The sequence below is a fragment of the Prosopis cineraria genome, unplaced genomic scaffold (genome assembly GCF_029017545.1).
Source record: "Prosopis cineraria cultivar Desert tree isolate PC_DT_omini unplaced genomic scaffold, ASM2901754v1 PC1, whole genome shotgun sequence".
NCBI lineage: Eukaryota > Viridiplantae > Streptophyta > Magnoliopsida > Fabales > Fabaceae > Prosopis > Prosopis cineraria.
In genome coordinates this window covers 44,518,916-44,526,277 of record NW_026555332.1, presented here as the reverse complement: position 1 = coordinate 44,526,277, position 7,362 = coordinate 44,518,916, and positions in this window count along the sequence as shown.

The window sequence follows — 7,362 nt, the reverse complement described above, 5'->3', positions numbered from 1 at the left end:
ATTGAATATCCAAAGTCAAAAGTTTTCGGATGGAAGGTTGAAAAAAAAAAAAAAAAAAAAAAGCTTCGTTTAGGCGGATAAAGTTCATTTGATACGCCTTTTTCCCCCCACAGGTCGAGAGTTGAGACCAGGCACAGATTTGAGTCCAATATCTCAAGCAATGGCTGTTCATATCTTGTGTCTGTATTCTATTACTTTACATAAGGAGTTTGCAGCTCCATTACGCTCTTCTCGCAAATTAAAGAAAGTTATATGGCTTTCCAAGAAAATAACTAGCACTATTGATTGTTGCACTCCCAACAAACATAATTGTCACTCATGATTAGTTGATTACTGCATCCTATAGAGTGCCATTGTATCCACATCATCAGGTAGAAGTTAAAAGAACATTAAAATTCGTAAGTATGTAACGAAATTCTGTTACAGAAATGTTAAATCTAGAAAAGTAAAGTGCAAGGCTTGTTATGAAAGGAGCAGCATATGAAACGAGTTAAGTACAGGTACCAGAGCTTCCTTCTCCTCCAATGGCAGAGCATAATTAAAGCGATGACAAAAGAAGGCCAACCTCCACTTTTGTACAATTCCCTCGTTGTTGCTATTGAAGCAGAAGCGAATATGATGGTGAAAATGATCACGACTCTGAAGAGCATCTTTCCATGAGACCAGAAACTCATCATTTTGATTCTTAAACTTAAATGAACAGAGACAATTATGATGATCCCCAGCGTTTTGAGTCTGGTCTGAACAGGGGTCTTGTGAGGTTTAGAAGGCTAATTAACCACGCACTTGTAGATATTGACAGAGCCTCCATTTTTCTGCTTCCGTAACTGACTTGCATATGTTATTTCTTGACTTAATGTCTTAACAATTAACAAATTGAAAAACATGAAAATGATTCAGCTTGACTGAGTAGGTTTAATTTGAAGGTTGAAAATTAAATCAAATACAGTAGCAGCATAGCAAGCACGCAACAGACATGGAAACCAGTGGTTCATGCTGGTTGCCAAAATTCAACTGGGATTTAGAAACTGAAAAAATTCATTCTCTTCGTTAAGTTTAAGATTGCCTTGAAAGGAAAAGGCTAGCGCAGGTCAATTAGTCAAACCGTCCAAAATCCATGTTAACCCGTCAACGTCATTCCATGCTTGACCTGTGATCTGATTCATGTTTGACTTGTCTATCCTAGTCAGACAAGAGACGTCATGAAAAGTAAGTATAACCGCGTTCCTCACCTTTCCTGAAGATTCAATTTTTTTTTTTTAAGTTTTTATACATGTAAATGACGTTAGTATGATTTGGGTGCTGCCATACCTCATCTATATTAATACTCATATGACAATTCTTCATTTTACGATATAATTGCAGCCACCGCATCACAAAGTTTAAGAAATGAAGAGCATGACCAATCTGAAGGAATATAATTTCAAATTGATTTAATTTCTAGAATCCGATTACAGGAGCCAGTATATATATATATATATATATTACAATGGTATTCAGAAAAATATTACAAATGTATGTGAACAAATAAAATTACATCTCTGCAAAGGATCAGTGCTGAGCTGTCCCTAAATAAGGCAAAAAGACAAAAAGAATGTAAGCTTGCCAATCTTGAAAAGAAAAAATTGTTTAGTGACAATTTCCATTTCCTCGTCCGGGAATAGTATTGCAGGGGTCGGGACCGGGTGGTGCAGGGCCTCTTCGAAGAATCTGCAACCAAAAGCCATTATCTGGGAACGGCCTTATCGCTGATCCTACTTGCGGACTAGAAAGCATAATGGCCAAGATGAATAACACCGTCAAGATCAGTTTCCTGTAAGAGAAACCCATCTCTGCGTTTGTGTGTGTGTGTGTGTGTGTGTGTGTGTGTGAATATGAGTAAATGATCAGAAGAAAGTTGTCGTTATTTTGTACTTGAAGGCGTACGTCCTTGTGTTGAGAGCTAGGGATAGAGTTTTGGAAGAGAATGAGAGTAATTAGTGATATGAAAGTAAATATAGCAATCGGCACGACCTGTATATATAGGACTGGGCATTGACCAGAGGCTCTTGCAGTTTTAAGAAAAGGCATGGTTTAGTTTGATTTTCTCGTGGTTTGAAGGTTGAAAACCAAGTTTCAGGGCAAACAAGTTGAAAACCTATTAAACCAGATATTGAACGGATCAACTTACAGTTTCTTGCACGCCAAACACCCATCTACGCCGAAACTGCTGGGGTTTCTTTTTCTTTTATTATATTAGACTGGGTTTTTTTCAACTGAGTCAAAACTCTAAACAGTGTTTAGAACTAATATTATAATGGGCCATCTGCTTTTCGAACGTCGTGGACAGATTTCACAGGAGAAAGCCGCTTATGAATCAGCATATGAAAAGTCAAAGGAGCCGAATATATTATACTAACAGGATCAGTATATCCCAGGCATGTTTCCCAAATGAATGTCACGTTTGAAAAATGAAAAATTTATCATTATTTTTTTCTCAAGTCAATTTTCTTAATTCGAAAATGCTCAGATGGAAAGATCCGAAGCTGAATACAGAGAATTAAAAAACCAGTAGGCTTTGGATTTATGTGAGCCAAATTCACGAACACGGTCATGTTAGGAATATTTATTTATAGGAATATTTATTTATGGATTTAAGCTCAAATGGATTAGTTTTTATGATCTTATGTGGACTGTAATAGGTGGACCACACAAATAAGCTCAATGAGCAGAGGCCTAACTTACAATCCTATAGCCGTCAGTTATTTCCCATCTCTTAACTGACTGAGTCAAAGATAATAAAATATAATTAATTAATTAATTTATCATAGTAGTTAGTGATCTGGTCTATGTAAGCCGATCAATCAATAATCACAAAGACACGATAACTTTTTCTTTCTCCATTATCTGAGAACTCTCTAAAAACTACGGGGTCTAGTAGATTGTGCGTCTGTTTGTACTCGAGGTAATTGAAATTTCTCAAGCGATTATAAATTTTTCAAGTATGCACACATATTACTTTATTCAATCTTATTTGTTTACACGAATTGAGATATTGAGTTAACAAGTCAGGCCAGGATTACAGTGGGTAGGGAGGATGAAAATTAATTTCCTAAAGAAAATTAATATCAATTAATTAAGTTTCATAACTTCGTTGCATTATTATATACTTTAATTTCTCCATTTTTATATATAAAAAAGTTAGTTAATTATAATAATTATGTCTAAAAAAAAAAACTAGATTAAAATGTCCTATGTTAATTATCATAAACATACATTAATTATTTTTTGTTAACCTAAATTATGAATGCTGATTTAAAAATTGTGTAATAAATATTTATTAAAAAAATAAATATAAGTAAGTGTTTGTTTCTGGGGAGTAGCTTCAAGGGGAGCTGAGTGCATTTTTTGCCAAGAAAAATAATCAAAGTGCCTTTTAACATATTCTTTGACCAATGTGACCACCGGCGCTACTACTAGCCGACGGATCATGGTTATTACCGATGGTTAGATCACCACTGACTGGTCATCGGATCGGTGAGTGAGCATATGGTTGCCACCAGCTGCCCAACCAACGTGTTCAGTGCCGCCAAGTTTTTTTTTTTTTTTAAAGAACATATTGTTTTATTTGAATAATATTTTATAGAAATATTAACACGTTAATATTCAGTATTTTATTCAAGTCAATTTGAAATATTTCCTCCAATTTTTTTATTTAAATATTTCATGGGACTCTCGTAAAATGTTTTTAAACTGCTTATACCATTTTCATATGTCAATTTTTCATATTTTGTAAGTAATTTCCTTAATGATTTTTCATTTGAAAAATAGTTGAGCGAACACCGAGTTTGAATAATGTTCGTTAAAGAAAGCACCGACTAAGTTCTATACTTCATTCTTAGGTTAAAAAAATAGCATGAGTTGCGAAATTTCAAAAAAGATCTTATGAACATAAAATGTTAAATTGAAAATCTCATTTATGCATATATATGTAGATTGTATAAAAAACCTTGTAAATAATACTAATATTTAAATTATTCAATATCAAAGTACTAATACTATTATTTAAATAAAAATACTACTTTTCAATAACTCACGACCGATTGATGGTGGTCGGCAACTCATGGTGATGATCAAAAGTGGACAAAAGTGGTATGATCATTTTTCGGCTTTTTCACTAAAATATTACACGCAGTAAAAAAAAAATTTGAAATGCTGCGGTGTAAAAAATATTTTTCAAAATGCTACATCAAAAATCATTTATAAGAAAAACAAGTTTAAAATTTTAAAGAAATCGTTCTTGTTTAGAACAATTTTAGAATTAAAAATTATTTTTTTATTTTATTAAAAGTGAAATTGTTCAAACAATTTCAACTTGTTATTGTTGATTTGATGTTTTGTTTTCAATCCTTGCATTCTTTTAACCCCTGGTCGTTTTGTGAAAATCTTCAAGACCTCCCAAGCTTAGTGTTTGCTTTTCACTCGAGAATGAAAATTTTATAGGCAGTGGTTATATAAACGACTGAAAACATTAAGAGGCATCAGATAAAGTGAAGCCAGATAGTGCGAGGTAATTTTTGCTCTTCTCAATTCATTCATGAGTTAGTGAGATTGAATATAATATTATTTCTTCTTATTTATCTAGCTTTCTAACATTTTATTCCTACACTTTTCATTTTTGTTTTATTTCATGCCTATTTCATGTCTTTTTTATTCAAACTTTAAAGTTCTTTATTTCTATTTCATTTCTTTACTCCAGTTGTTGGTGTTAATGTTCTGATCAAAGTTACATTTTCTTTTTTTTATCTGCTTAAAGCCTGACTCTCTATCTAATTAAGGTATATTTTCTTAATAATTTTTCAACTTTTAATAGGGACCCTCAGTCTATTATTAACAGGGACTCCTAGCCTGCTCCAACAAGAGTTGAGTTGCCTTGTCCACAAATTCCTTGAGATAGGCCCAGTAAGCAATGTGGTGGCTACTTATCTACCTAACCACCAATTGAAAATAAAAATGTAAGAGAATAAGAGTATCAAAATTTTAGTCAATCTCATTACATATCATCCTTAGCATTATCATCACCTCCTTTCACCTCTCCCAATCTCACTCAATTTGAGTCTCATCACATGCCATCCTCATCATCATCCATTTTCAACTTATTTACTCCTACTCAATTTGGATCATTCATGTCTTTACTTGATGATCCTGCATTATTTTCTATTGAATACAATACTTCTAATTTTGAATATGGTGGACCATTAAACGAAACATATGCCACCCCTTGACAATCAATTTCTTTAGTTGAATCACCTTAGTTTGATTTAAATATGCTGAATATATAGATAAATGAAACACTTGAATCTCAAGAAGATGGGAACATATGACAAGAACAATGGCCACAACGTATGAGAAGAAGAACAAGATGTGGCATCGGAAGTTACTATTTGTTATGTAAATTAATTTTCACTTTTCATTCATATAACTTAACCATTTATTATTAATTTTGATGAAATCTAATAATTATTTATTTATTATTAATAATTTTTAATTTAATACACCTCATAATAATTCCTTAATCATATTAGTAATAATTATTATTCATTATTTTCATTCAAATGATTACTAAATTATTATTGTAATTGTAAGGTGTAGCTGAAGTTTATAAATCATTCCTGCCAAGAACAAGTTTTGAAGAAACTAAATTGATACATTGAAGAAATCGTTCTTAGTGTGTTGAATTGTAAGAAAATTATTCTCCCCTTGCATGATTTTAAATGTAACATTTTGTGTAATATTTTAGTATTTTCTTTTATATTGTATAGTATGTCAGTAAAAAATTAGCTTTGTACTATTTGGTTTCAAATTTGCTACCGTGTCTTCATGTTTTCAACCTTTTTATATAGCCACTACACATGAATTTTTTATTGTCATATGAAAAGCAAAAGCTAGGCCTGAGGATTCTGAAAATTTTGACAAAATGATCACGGGTTGAAAGAATACAAGATTGAGAATAAAATATCAAATCAGTAATAATAAACTAAAATCAATCAGACACTGAACGATTTCACTTTTAATGAAATAAAAAATAATTTTTTTACATTCGTTCTAGGCAAGAACAATTTATTCAAAACCTTAAACTCATTCCTTTTATGAATGATTTTTGGTGTAGCATTTTAGAAAATACTTTTAACACTATAGCATTTCAATTTTTTTTATTATATGTAGTATTTTGGTAAAAAAAATCTCATTTTTCTTGCGATAGAAATAACACTATTTAAAACCCCTACTTCGCTGTAATAAAACAAATAATCCATGAAACTTAATTAGGCAGTGTTGATTTAATTAATTTACTTATATATTTTTAAGAACACAGAAATCCATAGAGTTGGGTATGTCTTTCAATTGGTTTTCAGCTTCAGCAAAGACTAACACATATGGTTTGGTCTTTTTAACTCATTAATTTTTTTTAAGTTTTTGCTTTTACATATCTTCTTGCCCGTATAAATAGGTTACATTAGTGACCACTCCCAAAAAAGACTGAGAATGAAAACACTTTATATTAGTTTTTCTTAAAAAAAAATGTTTTGGCATATTCGTCATATTCCTCTGATCTCTTTTATAAGTTATTTCTATTAACCTCATCAATATTAATGTAAAAAAAAATATGAATAAAAATATGTAGAATTTTAAATGTGCTCTTATATAACAAATCCAAAAAGTAATATCAAATTACTTTTTCTTTCTTATGAAGGATACTTTTAAAAATACCTTTTAAATATTACCTAAAAAGCTATACTGTGACTTATAAATGAGATTAGAGAGAGTAGAGCTTAAAGAAGGCACATCAATCATGTGGAACTCTATATCAATCATTAAAAAATCATACCGGTACAACCATTGATCGGTCTGGATTTTGGCTCGATCAGTATGTAAAAGTCATTTCGAGGTTAAGCCTGGTTGGGCCATTTTAGATTGACGGTTAGATCAGGAACTTGATTTGATTTTCAAAAATTGGACTGTTTAAAAAAATTATTTTTATTTTTTTTAAAATGATCAATTTTTTAATCATTTGATGTTATGTTATATTATGTGACTTGTTAAGTCATGTTAAACTTAAAATATTTAATTTTATTTTAAAATTAAGTAACAATTTCATATTTATATCTTATATTTAGATTATTATATACATATATAATTTGGTAATTTAATTATTATGACTATTAGTCTAACTTGGTTAAACCATGCAAACTGTAAATTGCTGACCTTTCTGGTTCAATATCCGGTCTAATTTTGAAAACATTGCTCTACATATTAATTTTTTTTTTGGTTTTTCAAAGTATTTTCAATACATAAGACTATTCTTTTGAGGAGTTTAAATGTTAT